This window comes from Phoca vitulina, unplaced genomic scaffold (assembly GCF_004348235.1).
Source record: "Phoca vitulina isolate PV1807 unplaced genomic scaffold, GSC_HSeal_1.0 scaffold5, whole genome shotgun sequence".
NCBI lineage: Eukaryota > Metazoa > Chordata > Mammalia > Carnivora > Phocidae > Phoca > Phoca vitulina.
The window spans coordinates 43,668,738-43,693,774 of NW_022589708.1; the positions used below are offsets into that span (position 1 = coordinate 43,668,738).

The 25,037-nt window shown below is 35.2% G+C and overlaps 1 long non-coding RNA gene across 1 annotated transcript in view; it reads right to left on the minus strand.

Moving 5' to 3' along the window:
• Nucleotides 1–25,037, minus strand: part of LOC116631594 — a 40,130-nt gene that overhangs the window by 11,113 nt on the left and 3,980 nt on the right. Inside the window, exons 2-4 of the long non-coding RNA XR_004299217.1 lie at nt 24,490–24,574; nt 22,903–22,973; nt 9,105–9,301 (exon numbers count right to left, since the gene is read on the minus strand). This is a non-coding gene — a long non-coding RNA (uncharacterized LOC116631594). The remainder of the gene's footprint in view (nt 1–9,104; nt 9,302–22,902; nt 22,974–24,489; nt 24,575–25,037) is intronic.

Sequence of the window (25,037 nt, forward strand, 5' to 3'; positions counted from 1 at the left end):
TTGTTTAATAAATAAATAAATAAATAAGTACAGCCACTATGGAAAACAGTAAGGAGATTTCTCAAAAAAAAAAAAAAAAAATTGACCACCAATTAAAAATTGATTACCATATGTTCCCCAATTCCACTACTGGGTATTTTTTTAAAGGAAACGAAGTCACTATATTGAAAAGATAACTGCACCTCCATGTTCACTGCAGCATTATTTACAACAGCCAAGACACTGAAACAACCTAAGTGTTGATCAATGGATAAATAAATATTATTCAGCCAATAAAAAGGAGATCTTACCATACGCAATGACATGAATTAATCTGGAGGGCATTATGTAAGTAAAATAAACCAGAAAGAGAAAGGCAAATACTGTATGGCATCCCTTACATGGGGAAACCTATTTTTTTTAAAAAGTTGAACTCAAAGAAACAGAATATAGAACATTTGGTAACTGGGGGTTGGAGGCTGGGAGAAAAGGGGAGATGTTGGCCAAAAGGTACAAACTTTTTTAAGTTTTAAAAAGAATAAGTTCTGGAGACCTAATGCACAATGTGGTAACTATAGTTAATAATAATGTACATTTGAAATTTTCTAAGAGAGTAAATCTTAAGTGTTCTCACCACACACACACAAAATGATAACTATGTAATGTGATGAATATATTAATTAGCTTGATTGGGGTAATCATTTCATAAAGTAGAAAGTATATGAAATCACCACATTGTACACTTTATAAAATATTACAATTCTAATTGTCAATTATACCTCAATAAAGCTGGAAAAAATGGTTCTTGGTACACAATAGGCACTGAACAATTATTTGTTGGATAAATGAATCCCTAACTTGATATAGATGACAATAAATAAATAAACAAATAAACAAATAAAATCAACCACTATGATTATGGATTTATTTCAATTGCCTTACATAATTTAAGAACATTATTGAGACAAATTAAAATAGCACACTTTCCTGGTGAATTGAATCTTTTTATCATTTTGAAGTAACTTTTATTTCTAATAATGCTTTTTGCAACAAAGTATATTTTGAATGTCATCAATGTACTTAAAATTGCTTTCTTTTGGTTGGTATTTACATGCCTATCTGAATGTAAATGTTACATTAATCCTTTTTATATTACTCTATTTCAGATTTATCACAAACAACTTATGACTGGATTTTATTTTTTATCAAATAATTATCATCTTTGAATTCAAACATACTTGTACATTTAACATATGATTACCACAATATTTACATTTAATTCTATATCTTATTTTATGCTTTCTATTTGTCCTCTGTTTTTGCCTTCTGTAGAATTAAATGATTATTCTGTTACCATTCCACTTTGTCTTTTGTACCAATACGAGAGTTACATATTTTGCTTCTTTCATTGGTTACCATAGTGGAAAGGAAGGAGTTAAACAGCTAACCTCTAATTCATTCCTTTCCAGATTACAGGAAGGATGTACCCAGGGGAAAGAAAACAAGGCAGGTGACCTGGCCTAATTTCCTGATCAACATGACTACTGGTATTCTAGGTAAACAGATTAATGATATTTTCTAGGAGGTAAATCTTTATGGAATGTTTTAAAGAGGAATCTCAGGCTAAAGGATTACTTATAGTAATAAGCCTTTTAGAATCCATAAATTTATGAAGCATTTTTTTCTTTTTTTTTTTTAAATTTTATTTATTTATTTGAGACAGAGAGAATGAGAGAGAGAGAGCACATGAGAGGGGTGAGGGTCATAGGGAGAAGCAGGCTCCCTGCCGAGCAGGGAGCCCGATGCGGGACTCGATCCAGGGACTCCAGGATCATGACCTGAGCCGAAGGCAGTCGCCTAACCAACTGAGCCACCCAGGCGCCCATGAAGCATTTTTCTCTAAGAATACATCATGTAAACTGGAAGTATGAAATGGACATGAATGAACCCTCCCAGTTGTGTGAGGTGATAATTTATGTACCTCACTTAGAAATGACTTCCAGTCTGGACCAGAGACTGGATATCCCTTAAGAGAAGGAAAGACTTGAGTAGCTACCTCAATGCCCATACCTCCCCCTGCTCTGCAGATCCTCTTTATCACCTCTATTCATTTTTTTTTATGTTATGTTAATCACCATACATTACATCATTAGTTTTTGATGTAGTGTTCCATGATTCATTGTTTGCGTATAACACCCAGTGCTCCATGCAGTACGTGCCCTCTTTAATACCCATTACCAGGCTAGCCCAACCCCCACCCCCCTCCCCTCTAGAACTCTCACTTTGTTTCTCAGAGTCTATTCTTGAAATTAATAGTAAAACTTGATAAGGGTTAGGAGTTTGATTTGAAAATCAGGTCTTCTGTATTGGTTCATCTGGATTGCAACACACGTTCTCTACTTACCAAATGTAACTTGAATCAAAACTTTTGCTCTCTTACTTGATAAATTAATTACTTTAAATTACTGGAATAGTTTATTCTCTGTCAGTTTATGTACTATTTCTGTATTTGTTTTAATTCTCTATTTTATAATCCAAAACATTTTCTTGTTTTGGGTCTTTTTTCTTATTTGTTTGCTGGTTTTAGACAATTAATGCTCATTTGTTCTCCCTTCTGCAAATATTTACCCCACTGTTTTGGCTCTTCATTCTTTCCTATCCTCAAATCTTCCATTTTGGATCACTTTGCTTTACACTAACATATATCCTTTATAATTTACTTTAGTGTACTTCTCTGGGTGGTGAATTGTATGTTTATATTTCTTTGAAAATGTGTATTTTGAAGATTTTATTTATTTATTTGAAAGAAAGAGCACAAGCAGGGGGAAGGGCAGAGGCAGAGGGAGAAGCAGGCTCCCCATTGAGCAGGGAGCCTAACTCAGGGCTCGATTCCAGGACCCTGGGATCATGATCTGAGGTGAAGGCAGACGTTTAACCAGCTGAGCGACCCATGTGCTTGAAAATGTGTATTTTGAAAGTGATTTTGAAATATATATTCATTGGGTATAATATTCCAGGTTAGATTTTTTTTTTTTAAAGTTTTCTGGGGCACCTGGGTGGCTCAGTCAGTTAAGGTCTGACTCTTGGTTTCAGCTCAGGTCATCATCTCAGGGTCCTGGGATTGAGCCCCATGTCGGGCTCCATGCTCAGTGCAGAGTCTGCTTGACCCTCTCTCTCAACCTCTGCTCCTACCCACCCTCTCTCTCAAATAAATAAAAAAATCTTTAAAAAAAATTGAAGTTTTCTCATTCTATTGCAAATATATATTACAGAAGATATAAGTAATAGATTACTATAATATTTATAGTATCCTCAATGTCTATTTTCTATTTTGTATTTTCCATATCTTCTTTATATTCTTTAATAATTCTGATTAATAAGCTTCATTTAGTTGTGTTTAATCTATAGTTTTTAATTTTAATTTTTGTGTTTTTCACTTTCAGAGTTTCTATTTGATTCTTTTCTAAATCAGCACTTTACTTTTTATAGTTTCTTGCTGTCTGTAATTATTTTCAAGATTTTCCCCCATGTCTTTTAAAGTTGGTTATTTTATAACCTGTGTCTGATAATTTCAATATCTCAAGTTTTTGTGCTGTTTTTTGTTTTGTTTTTCACTGATTTTTATTTATTCTGTCTTATTGTGTGTCTAGTTATTTTAGGCTATAACTTGAACACTGTGTGAAAATTAATTTATGGGGTAATTTGAGGTCTGAGTTAGCAGATCTTTTTCCCAGAAAAGAATTTCATTAGCTTCATCTGGAATCCTAAGGGCACTATATTTCCAGGAAATATTTAGTCCAATTATACATGTGAAGTTCACTGGACCATTCAGGAGCCAGAACACTAAACTGAATTATTGATGAAGTCCTAATAATTCCAGTTAGTTTTGCCATGAAATTATAGCCAATCAGTTCTCAGCTTAAGATGGGGAAGGGTATCAGACTCTGTCTTGTGCATAAACCTGGTTTTTGGCTCTTATGTCTTTGTCCCTTAGAGTGCCAAAAACACAGCTCAGTTTCATAGCTGTTTGGTCTATATAAACAAATGTCCACAGGGTAAAGGTAACTTGTAGTGCTAGGTTTAAATATCCGGATTTTTATCCTTTCCTAAAAATTTGGACAGATTAAAAGTGATATTGTTAGCATTTCAGTTGCTTTTCTAAAGTTTTTTTCTTTTAATAATGGCTACATAGCTTATAGAATTTTTATTTAAAGAGAAATGGAAAACATTGATGTGATGTAACTTTTGTTTTTTTTCTATCATTTCTCTTGATAGTTCTTTTCTGATGATACTATATTGCTGCTGTTTTATTTGAAGTAAAATATAAGAATATGCTAATGGCAGGGGTGCCTGGATGGCAAATTGGTTAAGCGTCTGACTCTTGATTTCAGCTCAGGTCATGATCTCAGGGTCTTGAGATGGAGCCTGGTATCAAGCTTGGTGCTCAGCAGGGAGTCTGCTTGAGAGTCTCTCTCTCCCTCCCCCTCTGCCCCTCCCTCCCTCTCTCTCTCTCTTAAATAAATACATAAATCTTTAAAAAAAAATAATATGCTAATGTCAAAAAATGGTGACAAAATTCCCCATTTATAAGTCATTTACACATAGAAAAGCCAAGTGATCCCAAATAATCACTATTAATTCAGTACTAAAAATTATCAAAGTAAACAAATTCATAACTTGAATACTAATAAATGTATCTCAAACTAAATAGAAAATTATTCCTGAACTTTTTTATATAGCAAACTTTATATTTGTAAAAAAAAAGTTATTATAACTACAGGTATATAATCCCGTCCTTAAAATAAGTAGTTGTTTTTCTTGAAAACAAAAAGTAATATGAAGGATTGAGAATAAGGTAACTTCACCATTTTATCAAGTGGATTTACAATAGCTTATCCAGGTGGCTTTGAGTTCTCTTTCTCCTCTCCTCCCCAACGACCCCTTATCTCTTGAGTTTCAGACAGTCAAAAGTACATGGTTGGCTGAGGCTGATAGTTAAGGGGGTTTCATAATATATAACTCTACTTCCACTTTTTAACATTCTAATTTACTAGTTAGGCAAATGTTGAGTTTGTGAAATAAACCATCCAATTAAATTGTCAAGAACCAACTTCTTATTGGTAAAATTATGCTTCCCTTATTTGAATGGAGTTATATTGGATAGGTCTAAATATTCTGAATAATCTTGGAATAAACTTATAAAGTTTATATCTAAAAATTTAATAAACTTGTAAGTTTGTATTCTAGAAAAACAAAATTTAAGTGAACAATTATAGTCATTACCCAATTTTATTAATTCTTAACAAGCTGGCATATGTCCTTCTTAATGCAAGAAGTATATTCATGTACTAATGACTCATAAAACAGAACCCATAAATCTTATCTTAATGGAGAAGTATTTCACATTTATTTTAGAAGATTTGTCATGATTAGGAAAGTTGTATGCTTTACGTTGTTCCAAAATAACTTTCTCATGGGACATTAACTTCTGAAACTTTGTCCTACAATATTATATGTCCATAAGATATTTTTATTTCTTATGTATCTTTCTTTATATCCATGCCCAACTTTTAAAATTATTTCCTTAATAGAATCAAAGCTTTTTCCATGTCCTATTTTCAGAAGTAAAACCTAGTCACTTCCTTATAGTACAGCTAAGAGTTGTATATATTCTTGTGCGGGAGACAATGGTAGTTTTAGATGTGTATAAGGAGTAAGTTTACAGTTTTCTAAACAATTTGTGGGTTTAAAGTGTGTCACCCTAGTGGCTTATATACCTGCATTGTATTTTTCTGCCTTTTGTCCTGAAGATAAGCTAATTGACTCCAATGTGTTTAACAGGCTAATATAATAAATATTTCCAGAGGATAGTAAATTATGTTCAGTGCCACAGTGTTTGCACTGATTCATATTATTATGAGACAAAAATTAAAATTAAAATATCCTTAAGAGCAAAATCTATTCATAAGAATTAAAAACAAAATTTCACAAACAGAATGATTAGACAATAAAAAATGGTTAACTAATTTAAATTATCCTCAATTACTCCAATATTTTTATGAATAGATATATATTTTACATTTTTTATTGTATTAAAAATGCATGACCATAAAATTTATCATCTTAATCATTTCTAAGTATATAGTTCAATAGTGTTAAGTATAATCACATCACACAACCAATCTTTAAAACTTTTTCATTTTGCAAAACTGAAACCCTATACCCATTAAACAACTGCTTATATTCCTCTCCCAAATAAAACACACAAATAAATGAAGAAAATCTTTAAAATAGGACATAGTGGCAATGGTTTTTGCCTACACAGGATTCATTTCTCCTTTCTTTTTTCCAGTAGAATCCAAATTTAACTCAAGTAGTCTCTCCATTGCCAATTCCAGGGTGAGTGTAAACCAATAACAAAATCCCTATTTCTGGGGTGCCTGGGTGGCTCAGTCGGTTGAGTGGCTGCCTTCAGCTCCAGTCATGATCCAGGGTCCTGGGATCGAGTCCCATATTGGGCTTCCTACTCAGCAGGGAGCCTGCTTCTCCCTCTCCCTCTGACACTCCCCCTCCTTGTGCTCCCTTAAAGAAACAGGCTGTTTTAATTGTTACTAAAAAACACATTATAACTGATCAAGACAGCCTTAATAGTCCCCTCAGCTTAACTAAACTTTAGACAGGTTTCTTCCTGACTCAGCAGGCCATGACTTCCCTTTCCTATGACCTTTACTTTAGAAAACTTGTAATTGTAAATCTTTTTTTTGCTCTTTTGAGATATAGATCTTTTAACAAGACTCTTGTCAGTTTTACAAACCAGGACTGTCTTTTTCAAGGATTTAAAGCCATCTCCTTGAAATGTAATCCTCAAGGAAGATGGAGCCCCTCCCTCCCAATTCCATGGGTGAGTAGGAGCCTACCTTCTGCAAGTCCCTTTGCTCTAAGTAGTTTCTTTTTTTTTTTTTTTAAAGATTTTATTTATTTTCTTGACAGAGAGAGACATAGCGAGAGCAGGAACACAAGCAGGGGGAGTGGGAGAGGGAGAAGCAGGCTTCCCGCAGAGCAGGGAGCCCGATGTGGGACTCGATCCCAGGACGCTGGGACCATGACCTGAGCCGAAGGCAGACGCTTAACGACTGAGCGACCCAGGCGCCCTGCTCTAAGTAGTTTCAAAAGGTATGTGATAGCTTAATTTTCTTTTGGGTATAGCCAATTAGGCATTAGCCAATTAGGATAGGCCACACAGATGGCCTATGATACACCCCACCCTAGCTCTTAAAAATCCTCCCGCTTTTCACCATAGTTGAGTTTAGACTCAGTTCTGACCACTCTCTCCTATTGCAATAGCTTTGTTATTATTATTTATTGAAGTATAATTAACATACAGTGTTATATTAGTTTCAGGTGTACAATATAATGATTCAACAATTCTATACATTACTCAGTGTTCATCATGATAAATGTACTCTTAATCTCCTTTTTCTATTTCACCCATCCCCGCCTTTCACTTCCCCTCTAGAAACTACCACTGTCTTCTCTGTATATAAGAGTCTGGGTTTTTGTTCATTTGTTTGTCTCTTTTTTCTTTGTTTGTTTGTTTTGTTTCTTAAATTCCATATATGAGTGAAATCATATGGTATTTATCTTTCTCTGACTTATTTCACTTAGCATTACACCTTCTAGGTCCACCCAATAGCTTTGAATAAGATCTTCAATGTCTGTTTGACTTTGTCTAGTGCAAATTTTGCTTTGACATAATCATGAAGTTTGTCAGCGTGGGGACAAAAACATTGATGTAAGGAACAGAGTACAGACAAGAAAATCAAGAAGGAATAGAACCATAGCCCCAATGATGCCTGTCTAGAATTCACCTTATCTTTAGGCCTTCTGTCATGGGAGATACTAAGTGTCAAAAATGTTTGAGTCAACTTGACTGAGAATCTCGTGGACATTTACAGTCATTCACAGTCTTATATTTTAATATCAGATAATAAATATTAAATTACTGTTGACTGATAACAAATAGTAACTAAAGTCAGAAGGTGAAATAATTCTTACTTGTCTTCACTGCTAAATTTAGACTGACTAAAGATTAAAGCTGTGAAAATTATAGGGAAACATTATATAAAAGTTGAAAAATTTTCTTCCAGTAAGGATAGCATTTGTTTCCAAAAAGAATTGGGGCACCTAGGTGGCTCAGTCGTTAAGCGTCTGCCTTCGGCTCAGGTCATGATCCCAGGGTCCTGTGATCGAGCCCCGCATCGGGCTCCCTGCTCCACGGGAAGCCTGCTTCTCCCTCTCCCACTCCCCCTGTCTTGTGTTCCTGCTCTCGCTGTGTCTCTCTCTGTCAAATAAATAAATAAAATCTTAAAAAAAAAAAAAGAATATAAATTAATCATGTTTAAATAAATTCATTTTATTGTGATCAGTTCTTTTTTTTTTTAAAGATTTTATTTATTTGAGAGAGACAATGAGATAGAGAGAGCATGGGGGGGAGGGTCAGAGCGAGAAGCAGACTCCCTGCCGAGCAGGGAGCCCGATGTGGGACTCGATCCCGGGACTCCAGGATCATGACCTGAGCCGAAGGCAGTCGCCCAACCAACTGAGCCACCCAGGCGCCCCTGTGATCAGTTCTTAGGACAGCGTCCAAAGCCTCTGAACAATGAATAAATGTGAATTGACTGAATGACCATTCCCCTATACCTAATACATAGTAATTTTATCTAAGTCCTATTAAAACCAAAAGAGATTATTCAAAAAGAAAGTATATTTTCATAAGAAATTATATATCCACTTTTAGATGACTATCAGCACATTTTATATGTACTGAATGAATGTCTTCTCTGTCTACTTTGCAAAAAGAAAATCTTACAAATTAGAAGTCACAAGGGAATACAGATTCATTCACTGCTGTTATTTTTGTCTTTCAGTGAAAAGGAATCAGGTATAATACAGAATTACACAGTCAAATACCCAAAATGCCTTAGTGCCTATGCAAAGTACTTACGCAAAACTATCAGCTTAAAGGGGATCAACAGTAAACTGTCAAATTGCTACGTTGGTAACCGCAAGCAAGTTGGCAAGCAGCTTGGCAATGAAGAAACAGAAAACTCTACGGACATACATACCTCCCCTTTTGCTGCTGACATGATAGACGTGTTGCCTGTAGCCCATTGGTCCTGTGTAGTCAATTGGATGACAACAGAATGCTATCAGAGAGTCCTCATTCCTGTGTTCTGAGAAGTATCTGGCAAGGCCTACCCCTTTCTCGCAGGTGCTGTGCTCCACTGCAGGTGACAGAATCTTCCTTGAGAGAATCCAACTTCTGGAAGAAAAAAGAAAGCCAACTTCAGCTGTTGAGCCATAGCACAGAGTCGACAAGAGCTTTGTCACAACTTTTAAATATTCATGAATCTCCAGGAGTTGGAGGCAATGGGGAGACTAAGCTGGCCAGGAGAGGAATGCTGTCCCTGTGTTAATGTGATAAGAAATGGTATGAAAAACTTATCGTATTAAGCATTTCAGCTGTATCATATTAGCACTGTATCATAGACCTCGCTTTTCTCCAGCACAATACAGAACTCATTATTATGTTAAGACTTTCTTCCTAAGAAATAATTGGGAAAAAAGCTAATGGGATAGGAAATGTAAAATACATTGAGATTTCAACACTTTTCTTTAAAAAAAAGGGGGAATCTTTAAAACTCTTCCTCAAATCAAAATATATTTGAAAACATTTGGTTTACCATGTCTTCCAGAAATGTCATAAACTAATTTTGTTAGAAAATTTGTATTACTACTTATTCTTATTTTATCTATTGGCAGAAATGTGGGTATATGTACTCGTGGATGTGTGTGGGAAGTCTGTGTGTGTGTGTGTGTGACTGCATATGTGTTAAGGTTTGTGTGGGATGTGAGTATAAGGTATGTGAAAGTGCTCTTACAATAGGCAGTAACCATAAAATTAGAGCTGGAAAGGGTCCATGAAATCATGTGAGATGTTGACCTTCAAATTTTCCAAATGACTTGTGAAGAAATACACGTCAGATATGTACTATAGAATTCCTATTCTGTTCTTTATAAAAATGGACAAATTTTAATATAAAAATTCATGAGTAAATCAACATTCAATATCTGTAAGCAAAATTATCTAAAATGTTTCATCCATAAAACGGTCCAGCTATCTTATTTGAATATAGAGAATAAAAAGAGCTATTTTTTTCTATTTACTAATTTCATTTTGAGAAGTGGGAGAGGTGGAAAAAAGGAAGAAAGAAAGGAAGGAATGAAAAGAAAGTGTCAAAAGTTAAAAATTGCTGAAGTAAAACCAATGAATTACTGAAGTAGTAATTGGTAAACATTCCTTGTGCATACACCAAAAAGACAGTTTGTGAACCCAGAGCCCTCAGACCAAAACATGGAATGAAGCTCAGGGGCGTATTGTTATAAAGCAGCTTATACAGTGAGAAAGCAGTGGCGGTTTACTCTTCACAGTGACTGGTTATAGTATTAGAATTCTCTTAAATGATAGGGAATTGATTAGTGGTCCCCTCATATCAATTTTGGAAAAGAGTTCAAGTGTCCTGATGATTTCCAGAGGCACAAGCAAGAAATGACCCAGGTCACGTTAGTCTTGGAAAAGAAGCTAACCTAAGCTTTGTTTGTATGACTAAATTGGTTTTGTCTGCTCAGGGAATTCTCAAGGCTGGTCTCCATTTGTTTTTTATTTTAACAAAATAAAGGAAAGAAAGAAACAAGGTGGGAGAAAGAGAAAGAGAAGAAACCAGAGTGAAAGTTCTGATCCTGGTATGTACATAATTAGCCCATAAACATCTGGGCTTCCCTAGGCTAACTACTGAAAGTTCCCCTCCCTAACCACTCTCACACATCCTCAGGCTGCCTTCTGTGATTTTTTCCCCCAAAAAGTTTAGGGATTAGTTTCAGGTTAAGAACAAAGAAAAAGATGCCAAGCACTAAATTCAAGAAGAACCTGTTTTAGACAGTCAGAACTGAAGTCAGAGTAACAGGAAAGGATTTCAAGGATTCTCAGTCCAATGGCTTCACTATACAAATGGGTAAACCAAGTAAGCCCTGGGACACTGTTTCAGTCAGTTGAAGCTGCTATGATGAAATATCATATAGGGGCGCCTGGGTGGCTCAGTCGGTTAAGTATCTGCCTTCGGCTCAGGTCATGATCCCCGGGGTCCTGGGGTCCTGGGATAGCAGCCCTGCTCATCCAGGAGTCTGCTTTTCCTCTCTCTCTCTCTGCCCCTCCTCCCCTGCTCCTGCATGTGAGCATGCTCTCGCTCTCTCTCAAATAAATAAATAAAATCTTAAAAAAAAAAAAGTATCATATAGACTAGGTGGCTTAAACAACAAAAACTTATTTCTCATGGTTCTGGAGGATGGAAGTCAGAGATTAAGGTACCAACATGGTCAGTTCCCTTCACACAGACTTTCCTTGGTGTCACAAACTGAGGGAGATCCCGTGTCTCCTCCTCTTTTTGTAAGGGCACTGATCCCATCGTGAGGGCCCCACTCTCAAGGCCTAATCCAACCCTATTTACCTCCCAAGTCTCCCCCACACACACACTTCCAAATAACGTCAACATATGAATTTGGGGAAGACACAAACCTTTAGTCTGTAGCAGACCCTGAGACTTGCCTGAGGACCCTGCCTCAGATATTCTACAAATTGGTCTAATATAATTTCCACTGCAAGATGACCCAATACCTGTTATTCAAAGGGGTTAAAAAGAAGGGAAAGAAACAAGTTATCAGGGGATTCACTCAAATCTAATCTTTTGCAGGCATATGATTCAACTCTATCCTATCCCCCTCTTTGAAGGCACTGAGCCATCCACTTTCCCATCTTCAGTTTATCTCTCCCTCTATTCTATAAACTTTTCTTCTTTTAATTCCCATCATCCCACTCAACTACATCCCTAGTGCAATTCTTTTCACGGTCAAATGCTACAAAATATTCTACATTCATATCTCCACTACCGTATTCTCCACTGCTCCTCGGCATAGGCCTACTGCGGTCTGGTTTCTATCCTTCTCATTCTTCAAAAGTAGAACTGAGTAAAATCACACATGAAGGGATTGCAAATGTTATTTAAACTTCTATTATCCAATGCTCATAGTGACAGATTTTATGTATGTTGCTCAATTTACCCATCCAAAACAAATTGAGGATTATTTACATTTCAGAGAGGAGAAAACTGATACTGAAATATTAAGTAACTTGTCCATTATTGTTCAGTTTGTCTAACTATACAGATCATTGCTGCCTATCATCTTTGTCTTATAATTTCTTTGTAACCCTCTTACCTCTAAGTTACATTTAAAAAATATTTTTCCATAAATTCCCCAAGATTTAATTGATTCCTCATTCTAATACATCAAACTTGCTCTTACTAACTACTAAATCTAATGGCTTCTTTTTCAATCTTGATTTCATTTTCTAATTAATTTCCATTTGATTAATTTTTGGCTTTGGGCATTATCAGCTCTCAATCTCTTCTGGTACAGAGGGGCATTTAAGAGTGTGAGCTGCAGTCAGAACAGACTTTCAACTTCATCGTTAACACTTACTAGATATGTGTGGCATTACCATATTTAACTGTTTTCTGCTTCATTCAACTCATTTTAAAAATTAAGAACATAACATAGTATTTCAAAGACTGTGGGGGGGTGTGTGTGGCATGAAATAAAGTGTGTAAAGGGCTCAGTACAGTCTAACACCTAAGGACTCTATTAAGAGTACCCTTTATTCCCTACTGAAATGATTACCTCTTTTGTTAGCCCTACCAATCTGATTTCTCTTTCTCAGACTCTTATGGCAGCCTCTTGATTATTATAATCCAGATTTCTGCCTTTGACTCTCTCATTTCCCTCACCATTATCCCAAGATGTTTTTATCCAGTCCATGGTTCACCTGCCACTTCTAAGCTGATTTTTTAAAAATATAATTACATCTCTAAGTCTCACCTCTCCCCAGAAACTGGCCTGCATGTCTAAGTACTCTTGCTTGTCATTCTTTCTCAAATAAGGAATATGAAACCTAACAAGTTTAACAGATTATTTGTCACCTTTTCCCATAAAATATGCTCCCACTTATCAAGGAAAGAAATCATAGTCATCCAGAAATTTTCTCAATTCTTTACCAATTATTATCCAAATGTATTAATATGGAGGGCACACTTCTCATATCTTGATTTTCCTCTCTATTAACATATCCCCACCACTCTACTTCATGGCCTCCAAATGTCACACTCCCTGGGCAACTTGCTCTCCCCAAAATGTTTTGCTTTAGTATTCCTGAGCATCTTTGACCATGCTGTTTGCTCTACTTCTTTTCCTGTCTAGTAAATTCCTTTTGTTTTATTTTTAATTTTTAAATGCCATTGATTCCCTAAGACTTAATGGGGATTTCTTTTATGTGCTTCCATTAAAACTTTACAAGTGCTCTTCATGTGATATTATAATCATTTGATCCCTCTGCTTCCAGCAGTCTGAATATTATTCACTTTTATATACAACTAGATCTTGAAGCTCTCTGATACCAATTCATTGAATGTTAGTTTATCACCTAGTAATAATTTTTTCCCTTTGGGGAAAAACTAACTCATTCTTACATAAAATTTCTTATAGTTTCCAGAAAAAATTTTAGCAAAAAGTTGAGATTCAGTTTATAAAAGTACACGTGTTATACTTACCACATAATGTTTACACTGCATAGTACTTGATACAAACAAAAGAATATGTCACATATAAATAAATTCTGAATAAAAATGATAAATTAACCCACTACCCAACTTAACTAGATCAAACCCCAAGATTTTTCAATCTTTGTTCCTTTTTTATGCCATCCCCTGCCTTGCTCTCAGATATAACGACTAGTCTGGATTGTATATTCATAATTCCCTTCTTTTAAAAAAAAAGTGCAGTTCTTTTACATATGTAAGTATCCTTAAACAGTGTTAAATTGTTTCCTAAGGTGGGAGGGATCAATTGATCTACCACCAACAGGCCAGCAGTATATGAATATTCCTACTGATTCTCATGTTTACCCATACTTGCTTTGGTCAGACTTCTTAATTTTGACCAATTTAGCAAGTATAAACATACCATCTCAATGAAGTCTTAATTTTAATTTCTCTGATTACTAATAAAGCTAATTCTATTTCTTTATTGGCCCTTTGATTAAAATAGGATCTTATATTTTCTACCTGTTGCTTCTTGCTACCCAGTGTGAGTTTTCAGTACAGGACTATGAACTTAGTACAGTATGATGGGATTAGTTTGGCCAAATAACTCCAAAGTCTATGTGAATTTAAGGATCAGTTGTCTTTTAACTAGTGGAATACAAGGAAAAAGTAGTCAATTCATAAAACAAAGCTATTCTATATTTCACTGTTATCCAATATTTAAGTTATAAAGGGTGTTACAGAAACTCTCAGAGTCAGAATTTTTAAGTAATGAAATTTAGAGATTCTAATCCAACACATTTTTAAATAAATTATAAAACTGAGACACAGAAGAATGTCAATAATCTGGTTAAGATCATAGAAATGGTTAGAGAGAATTAAAGTCCACATCTTGTTCCTGTTAATTCAGGATTCTATGCTATCCTACAGGATTCTACGCCAGCCAAAAGTGGGACTAGTTTATAGCAGACTCAGAGAAAGAAGATTAGAAATCTATGAGCAGGTAGAGATAAATTTCAATATGTTATTAATATTTTAGATCTGTTTTAGCTATTGTTATATATTAATTGCTGACTGATAAGAATAGAAAGACTTCCTCCTGTCCTGTGTTGTTTTGGAACAATGCAAATAATTTCTCTGAAGGAATGTAGTACTAAGAGATATTGAAATAAATATTACAAAAACAAAACTTTGAACTACCATTAAAAATGCTTTGATACAAAAAAGTAAAAGCTTGTAATTACACTAATTTTTGCAATAAAAAGCTATTTTATGTAATTGTTCATTTCATAATCTCATAGACCCTATAAGAAAAAAGGATTTCTTCTTTGAGTTGACTAAAATAGTATTGAAGGAGTATGTGGAATAGAAGGAATATGTAATATGCAATATCCTTATGTGGAATAAGAAGGTGAAAAGCCAATTCAGCCTTCTAAAGTCACAACTAAATTCATTATAATGTTGTTAATCAGGGCCTAATTCACTATATGCTGATATAAGGTTACTTCTGCATTGCCTCAATGCTGTTGTTGCTTATTCCATGAAACTTAAGAAATTTGTAGTAGGCATCTTCGTCTATAATTATAACAGATCATAATATCCACAATTGAAAATTTATCAGAACTGTAATTCAATGAAAGATAAAAGACAAATATGTAACAATGTAAGATAACTGTAAATAGAATTCACTTCTTCTACCTTGCCATTAGTGAGACATTTAGAGGCATGACCTTCACCTTTCTGAGCCCAGTTTTCCCTATATATAAAGTGAGAGGTTTATAACATGAATCAGGCCCTAAAGCATCTAAATGTGTATAAATCTAATGGATAATTCTAACTTTGCAAAATGTACAAGACAACCACGTCTGAGCTTACCTACATTTATTCTATTTGTATTGTTAAAGGGTTTTATTAAATTTTTTTTTTTTTTGCGGGCGGGGGGTTTGTTTGTTTGTTTTCCTGGCTGGACTTTTTTTTTTTTTTTTGGTATTATATTGTTGTCAATGATTTCAATATTTTTCTGACAGAGTAATAAAATAATTAATTAGAATGAGTTACAATTTAGGGGCACCTGGGTGGTTCAGTCGTTAAGCATCTGCCTTCGGCTCAGGTCGTGATCCTGGGGTCCTGGGATCGAGCCCCGCATCGGGCTCCCTGCTCCGCGGGAAGCCTGCTTCTCCCTCTCTCACTTCCCTTGCTTGTGTTCCCTCTCTCACTGTGTCTCTCTCTGTCAAATAAATAAATAAGATCTTTAAAAAAAAAAAAAAAAAAAAAGAATGAGTTACAATTTAATCCAAATCAAAAGAAAGACACCAATCTCTAAGCACAAAAAATCAGGACCTTCAATATTCTAAATTCTTTATTTCATTGTTGCACATACTTTTTCTAGCAGGCCCATACAAATTTGTAACCTTATCTACACATAAATTCCCTTGACAATAAAATGTCTTTCTTTCCCCTTGTCACACTTTAGAATGAGTTTAACACACCAGGGAGCACTTTTATCCATTCCCACAAGAAATTCAGCATCTTCTTTAAGACTTTATGATCCTCATATTATTTGCTGTTGAGCAGGCAATAACAAGAAGATATTCTGAAATCTAATGTGTGCTCAGTTTTTTGTTTTCCTTGACTAGACTAAAGGTATGGATAGGAAAATCAAATCTCAGCATTTATAGCTTTTGCAGAGTCTATGTAAATTATAATAAAGAAAAACTGAAATTCATCTGTTGTTTACTTAGGACACTCGGCAGAGTTTGCGCAGGCTTAGAGTTACTAAAATATTGTTTTCTTTGTAGACTGAGAAAAAAAGAATTTCGATGGCCCCAGGATATGGGTAGACTGTCCTGAATGCTTTGTCCTCCTTCTTGACCAGTAACCTTACAAAGTAACAGATATAGATTGACATTTAAGGATCTGAAGAGAATGAGCAATTAAGGTACACCTCTTTAAAATATCAGGTAGGTCAGACAGACATTGGAACAGTCTCAGTGATTACTGTTTGTTGTAAATATCATACATATTTATATGTTAATTATATCTGATACTTATATACAAAATTTACATATATATAATATTTATTTGAGAATACGCTCAATAGCTGTAGTCACCTATGGAGGTATAGTAGGTAAGAGTAAATCTATGATTTTTTAAGAAGCCATTTCTTTATTAATTTTTAAAGCAATGGATATTTGGAATAAATGATTCCAAAATAAGTCAATAAGTATATAATTTGGAGCAAGAGTGGAGGTCATAAAATGACATCAGGTATTATCAGATATTAACAATAGTGAGGCTGTTAAGAGTACAGGGTCTGGAGCCAGTTTGTCTGGATTTAAATTCCAGTTCCATTATTTACAAGTTATTGGACCATGGACAAGCTACTTAAAATTTGTTGAAATTATTCTAAGGTTTTAAATCTGATTCTATTCTCCTTCCTAAGCACAAGGAAGGACTGTATTTCCTCTATCTCTTACAAATGAGCAAGAGATGTGATGAGTTCTGGCCAACGGCCTATGAGTGGAAAAGATACATGCATAGTAGGGCAGAGATCAGCATGAGTTCTCCATGTTTTCTCCTTCCCAATATAGTGTCCCTCAAAGTTAAGAAATGGGATGGAGGGGTCATAAGCAATGGAAATTCGATCAACTTGGTCCTGAGTAATAATACATGGAGACCAACAGTGGACATGTAATATAAGCAAGAAATAAATCTTGGTTGTGTGAAGCTGCTGAGAGCTTGGGATTAATTTGTTACTGCAGCATGACCTTGCCTAATTTGGCTAATATATTCATTGTGTCTCAGTTTCCTTATCTGTAACTGGAATAATAACAGCATCTAATTATTTCTATGATTGTCAACAAGACTTTATTGAAGCATAAGATCAATACAGGGTTTTTTTTTTTTTTTACACAATATTTTATTTATTTATTTGAGAGAGACTGAAAGAAAGCACAAGTTGGGGGGTGAGAAGGGGGAGAGGGAGAAGGAGAAGCAGACTCCCCACTGAGCATGGAGCCCAATGTGAGGCTCATTCCCAGGACCCTGAGATCATGACCTGAGCTAAAGGCAGACACTTAACTGACTGAGCCACCCAGGCACCCCGATCAATACAGTTTTTTAATTCCTATCAATAGTAGTAGTTTATATACACCCTCAATATTAGATTATAGAACATACTACCTGTCATAAAGTCCAGATTTAGCCAGCAGTGAGTTCACATTTCTGCAATGCTTATCATCTCAAATTAAAAATCAAAGTCTCAAATTCTGCTGTAATGGAAAATAGCTCTACTACGATATATAATACTTTTGTCATGTGAAATATCTGTATGTTGACTGACATATCCCAGTTACTGACTTACTAATGATATGTTTGATGTTTAGAAACAAGACATTTTTTCTCTTATGCAGTGGAAATACAAGCCAGATAAATGGGAGAAGTAGGGGAGGGTAGAAAGAGACAATAGTGAAAACTAATCGACACTGCAAAAGATTACTGCAGGATTCTTCTGTAATGCTCTGATGATAGCTTTATCTATCAAGATTTGGGATTGAAGACTACTTGAACCCTAAGAGTGAAAAAAGAACTTTTTTTTTTTGCTTCAGAAATTTAAGCTCTTTATAGACACATTTTTAGTTAATCTGCACATCAGAGAAAAGTGTTATTTTCTGTACTTTGCAGATAAGAAAAATACACCATAGACCACAGGAGGAATAAAAGAGAGTCACTCCTTACCCAAAGGCATTTACTCTACTGGGGCAGCAACTCTTAAGTTTTCATTTTCATTCAGTTGGTCATTTACTGCTCTCCCTCATGTTTTAAACTACAGCCAAAAATGAAAAGAACAGTGTATCAAAGCAAAGAAAAAAAGGAAACATTTTCCCTGGAGGAGCAAAGTATCTTTACATTACTCATTTTGCTGAACTCTAGGGAAGAATTTATTGACCAAGGAAAGGAACAAATGGATTAGCAGATCTCACGGGACCAACCGTCTCTGGATGCTAGGAGGTCCCATCCAGCAGAGACAAAAATGAGAATATGACACTTCCTATATTGAATTTTGAAGGAAAGAATTTCATATTCCTTCAGTAAACAGAGTTAGCCACATTACACTTTAACTCCGGTAAAGGAATATTAATTACACTGTGTATGCTCACATTAGAGTACTACATAACACATATTATAGTCAAAGTACATTAATGTTAATACACATTATTATATTCATTAAAATTAAATAAATAGTGCTTACAAGTACTGCATAAACAGGCAGAGTCTCCTGTGTTTAGAAATTTACTATCTGTGTTGCTAGTGAAACTTAAAGACATTTTAAAATATCTAATAAATAATTAAAATCTAAGAGATTAGTGCTTTTAGCCATTTAAAAATTATTAGTTGAACATTAACTATTTGCCCAGTCTGTGTGAACCATGATATATACGGAGCTTGTTATTTAATTGGGAAATACAAGTCAAGACAGAGCAAATAATTAAGAAATTTACCAAACATTTGAAAGAAAAAAATGGCACCATGACCCCTATTGTATAATAAAATCTATAAAGCAATAAGAAAAACTACCAATTCCCCCCAAAATGAAAAACATAAAAGAAATTTTCTATTTGCTCAAATTATTACCATTCCAATAAAAACAATAATAAATTCTATTTGGAACTATCATATTAGAAATAAATGAAAAATATGTATGTTATCTAGTAGTGATATCACTGTAGACAAATGAGTACCCTCATACCCTACTGGTGCTATCATAAACTACCAAAAAATTCTTAAGATAGATTTACTGAAACATACCAGAAAACCTTACATTTTACATCCCATTTAAAACACATATCCAGGGATGCCTGGGTGGCTCAGTCAGTTAAGCATCTGCCTTCGGCTCAGGTCTTGATCCCAGGGTACTGGGATTGAGTCCCACAACAGGTTCCAGGAGCCTGCTTCTCCCTCTGCCTGCAGCTCTCCCTGCTTGTGTTTTCTCTCTCTCCGACAAATAAATAAATAAAATATTTTTTAAAAAATAAAATAAAACACATATCCAATATTTAGTAACATACTAAATAATCTAAATGTTGGCAAAGTTGTGGATAAAGGATGCTTCATTGAAAAGATATTTATATGAAATATTGAAATAAGTAAAATGTGTATATCCACATGGCAAACCTACATGAGTAAATTCTATTCTGTCCAAAAGTGATATAGAAGAATGTGTGGAGACATGCAAAATGGTCATAACTTATCCCAACAATCTAATTACAATAAAACTCATAGGAATCAAAATTGACATGGATGAAGGCACCAACAAAGTAGAATGAAAAAGGTCCCATGCACTGGACTGTGAAGAATAAGCATGTTTTGAAAAAAGTGAAGCAGACAATATAGGACTTTCTATTGAAGAATAAGGTATAGAAACAGTGATAATTATGTGGCGTGGGAAATAAAAAGAACCATGATCTAATTTGAGTGAAAATGAAGGATGGGAAGGAGAAGGAAAGGAGTTAATGGAACTACAATTTTTACAGTTAGCATTGATTGATCCTTACTCTGTGCCAGGGACTGTGACATGCTCTAAATGAATCCTCTCATTTAAATACGTACCACTAGTAAGTAAGTGCTCTCAATCCTGTGTTATTGGACGAAGTACAGGGGGGTCAGGGAGTGTAGGTTCTGAAGGCCCACTGCCTCATTTCCAATCTCAGCTCCTCCACTACCGGCTGTGTGATCTGGGGCAAGTTACCGACCCTCTTTATACCTCCTATTAAAATAGTGACCTTTAACAATTCCTAGCTTATAGGATTGGCATGAAGATTAGATACTTTAATACTGGTAATGTTCCCATGACAGTGCCTGGCAAATGGCAAGTGTGGAAAATTTTCAACCATTTTTATCAAATGGAAAAACTGAGTCTTCACAATTCTAAGTAAAACTCAAGGGTACTCCACCGGTAACTGGGAGAACTGGGAATTGAAGCCAGGTCCGTCTGACCGCAAAGCCTAGGCTCAAAGGCACAATGTGGTCCCCTTGTCCCTACCTACAGGCTACAGTGAAATGCCCTTCTATACCCTGGCCATAAGGTAAAACGCCCTCTTGCCGATCACACAATCAGAGCAGAAGCATGAAACTGCTCACTAATGAAAGTAGAATGGTTCCCAGACATCAGGCTTCTCGTCATACCCTGAGTAAGGTATCTATGTTTTGTTTTGTTTTGTTTTTTAAAGCATGTGTTCATCAGCAGAGAGACCAGCCAGCTTTGGAAACAATAAAGGGAGCATCCCAGAGGAAGTATGCATCGAACTACTGAGCCGTGACCCGGAACTGAAGCCAAATGGCTGTGGTATCCCATTTCCATCAGCCTGCTGTGAATAAACATTTGATTCACGTTATAGTTTGATTCTCCTAGTTCTTTTGTTCCCCACTTAGATCTGTCTTCAGAAAAGAATGCACTGACCATGCCACAGAAGTATGAAAGTCTTTGTAACAGTTATATTTTCATTGCACATCGAGCTTCTATACCAATCTTGTAAATATGGCTCACTTAAGTTGGCCTTCTATTTCATTATCTAAACCACAGTATTTTAGAGTAAAAGAGAGTATTATTGATGCTCTGAGACAACAGGCTAAAACAGACTTAGGAAATTGGGACATATAGTCAGGCTGGGTCAATATGAGTTAAGCCTGAGATTTTAAAATACTCTGTCTCTCCTCCTTCCCCAAATTAGATTTTTCAGCCTGTGCAACTATATAGCCTAGTAATATATAGTGCCTGAATTAAGATAATGTTTGGAAGGTTTTTAACATGGCTCTGTGGGGGTGCCTTGTTGGCTCAGTCAGTAGAGCATGCAACTCTTGATCTCGGGGTTGTAAGTTCAAGCGCCATGTAGAGATGACTTAAAAAGAAAAGAAAAACTCTTTAAACATGGCTATGTGATCTTGGATAATGTACATAAAGCTTTAAGCTGTAATGTCCCCATTTTTAAATTGGAAACAATAATTCCTATTGATAGGGCTATTGTGAGAATTTATATACAGCACACACATACACATACATACATATAAATATGTGTGTGTCTATATATGTGAATATGCATATATATATATATATATATATATATATATATATATATATACAGTTGGCCCTTGAACAACATGGGATTGAACTGCATAGGTCCACTTATATGCAGATGTTTTCAATAAATAGAGTACGGTATAGTGTAAATGTATTTTCTCTTCCTTATGATTATCTTAATGACATTTTATTTTCTCTATCTTACTTTATTGTAAGAATACAGTATATAATACATATACAAAATATGTGTTAATTGATTTTTTATGCTTATTGGTAAGGTCATTAGTAGTTAAGTTATATGTGCATTTTCGACTGCGTGGAGGGTCAGCCCCTGAACCCCTGTGTTGATCCAGGGTCAACTGTCTATCTTAGTCCAGTGAATGCTCAAAAACCAGTGGCTGTTATTATATCCTTCCTACTCCAATTCAACTCTCTGGGGCCTCTTGTGAGGTAGGCTGCTGACTTTTCTCAGGCAACAATGCTCTGTACTGCTGGGTGATTTCTTCAAACTTCTGTATCTGCTATGTTTCAGCAACAGTCAGCTCTGTATGTATTGATAGGGTGAAAACAAAACTGGGCACCTCAGTTCTGCCTTCCGTCAACAAATGGCAAGATTAGTTATTGGTTTCATAATATTTACAAACTACCCTTCAGTAATTAGTGTTTATAAGCATGGATATTTCTGTTCTGTGCTAGAAGCACTGTCACATGTTACATTATTTGACCTAGAAACAGGCCACTTTGAATAAGAAGGAGCAAGTATCGTCAGGGAGGAACTTAGGTGTCACCTGGGAGAAAGGCATTTTCAACCATAGATGACTTCAGGTGACAGGAACAGTTTTGGACGTGTAGAATTTAGGGGCATTGGGAAGCCTAAATATAGAAAGAGATGACTACAATTATAATGGAAGGGCTCCCCAGTGAGTGACTAGAAGGAAATAGAATCTTTGGAGAAACGTATAGTTAAACGGTGAGAAGAGGAAATCCAACAAAGTCAATATAGGTCAGAGGTATTAGATACAAAACATACTTAAGTGTAGCGTCACAGAGTTGGGAAAAGTGGACTCTGAACATGTAAAGTCAAGGAAAGTGGGCTCTAAATAACCAAAAGCAACGACAATAAAAAGAGTCTAGTACCTTCTATGTTGTTTCTGCCATCCTTCAGCATCTCATGACGTCTAAGGAATAGGTTGTCTTCTTGCCAAAATCTATTGGAGGGAAAAATATAAAGGTGACTCAAGAGAGCTAACATTTTTTGATTAACAGTAAGTGGAAGTGAAAATCTGTCCTTTTACAAAAAAAAAGAAAAAAAAGAAAAGGAAAAAAAAAGTCACTGCTGCTTTGACTACTATTAAGAGGTTAACTGTAGGCTGCAGTGTCACACCTCACAGAGCCAGACTGGCGGTGATCCAGACTCCAAGGATCTGTCCATGTCCAGCCTAGAAGAGCTTCTCTTACATATACACGGATATGTGGAGATGGCACCTGGAATCAATCTTGATCCAGAAATACCACAAAAATGCTAAAATATTCACGCTCGCAGCTAGCAAGGCTATCTCAGGTTTCTTGGCTTTATGACTAGTAAAGGTTGTGTGTCAAATGCCTTTTACGATCATTACTTAATCATTTAACAAGCTCTGACCGGACTCTAATAGATTTGGGTGTTTTTTTTTTTTAATGTATTGGAATACGGAAGTGGCAATATTTTTTTTGTTTCAAGAAAACACGTCATATATTTCCTCTTTTAGAATAAAAAAATTGCTTCTATAGAGAATATATGTCATGCTTATGGCACATTCGAGGCATTTTAAATCCTTTTCATTGAGAGAAAAATACCATGGAAAAAGTTTGTTTCCCATACAAATCGATCTTTTTTTTTCTTTTTATGCTTTTTTTTCTTTCTAGCTTTCTTTTCTCCTTTGTGAGTGTTAAATAGCACAAAATCTAAATTCTGGATAAGATCAAATATTAATCTAGTAATAGTCACCTTATCTACATTTGTCTTATTTTAAATCCTAAAGGCACATACAAATATTTAAAATAAAATTAGTAATACAATTTTGTCATTAAAAGCTAATTATTATTAGTGATGCCTCACTAAAATCTAGTTAATGAATTTATTTACACATAAAGGGGAGAAAAAAATATATTTACTAATATTGTATTTTAAATAAAGTTGATACCAACTTGATCAGATTTAAATATCTATAATTAAGAATTAGATAGCCTTTAGGATATTTATGATTTCATTATCAAGAAGCATATTACTTTCACCAAATAAATGTCTTATTGGCATATAACTCCAAACCATTAATGAAAATTCATTTATAAAATCGAATTCCTTTTCTTGATAATCTGAATAAAGAAGAAAATATGTTATTTCATAAATATGACATTTACATTTCATCAGTAATTGTTCAATTTTTCTACAAGTTTGGTATTTTTCAATGATTCTGTTGCTATCACATTCTATGCATTGTTTATAATGCGTACATATTCAATATTCAATATGTGTGCTTATTTCAGTGAATATATAGGAGAAATTTTCACCAACATTACAGTAAACTACCTCAAATTTTTCCTGTTCAGTCCTAGCTTGGCCACTTCCCAGCTGTGTAACCTCAGGCAACCTACTTACCCTCTGAAATTCTCAGATTCTGTATCTTTAAAATGGGGTCATCATTAACTTTCAGGGTGCTTGTGAAGATCAGAACTAATGCTCACCGTGCACCTGGCAAAAGTTACATGCTCAGTAATTGGTAGATGTTAGCAGTAAATGAGATTGAGGTCAGCACTCTCTCGCCTCTTCCTAAAAAGATATCCAGAAAGAAGAAGTTAGTGATCAGAGTTCTACCCCGTGAAAATGTTGACTTTTTACGTCACTGAAAGAGCCTTTCTTTGACCCTGCAATACTAGCTCAGTGCTTTCATATACCATACACACTGAGATCAGAACGGTCACACAGGCTTTAACAATCCTACCTTAGATTCAAAGAATCAGATAAAAAGAGATGTTATAAAGCCAGGCAAAAGATCTGTCGATCTGTGTAAAAACACGACCTGCGCACAAATTTTCATGAAGCTTTTCCAAATGTAACACTTCAGCTTGTGAGTGAAGAATTGGTATCTGAAGAACACAGGGCATGGGATCAGTGCCCTACAATAAAACGTAAAATGATTTCTCTCCTTCAGTGGAGTTGTTTTGCCCCTGACCTAATTTCTATGCTAATTTACAGGGCTTGTGATTACTTTATCCTCTCACAGCCCATACCT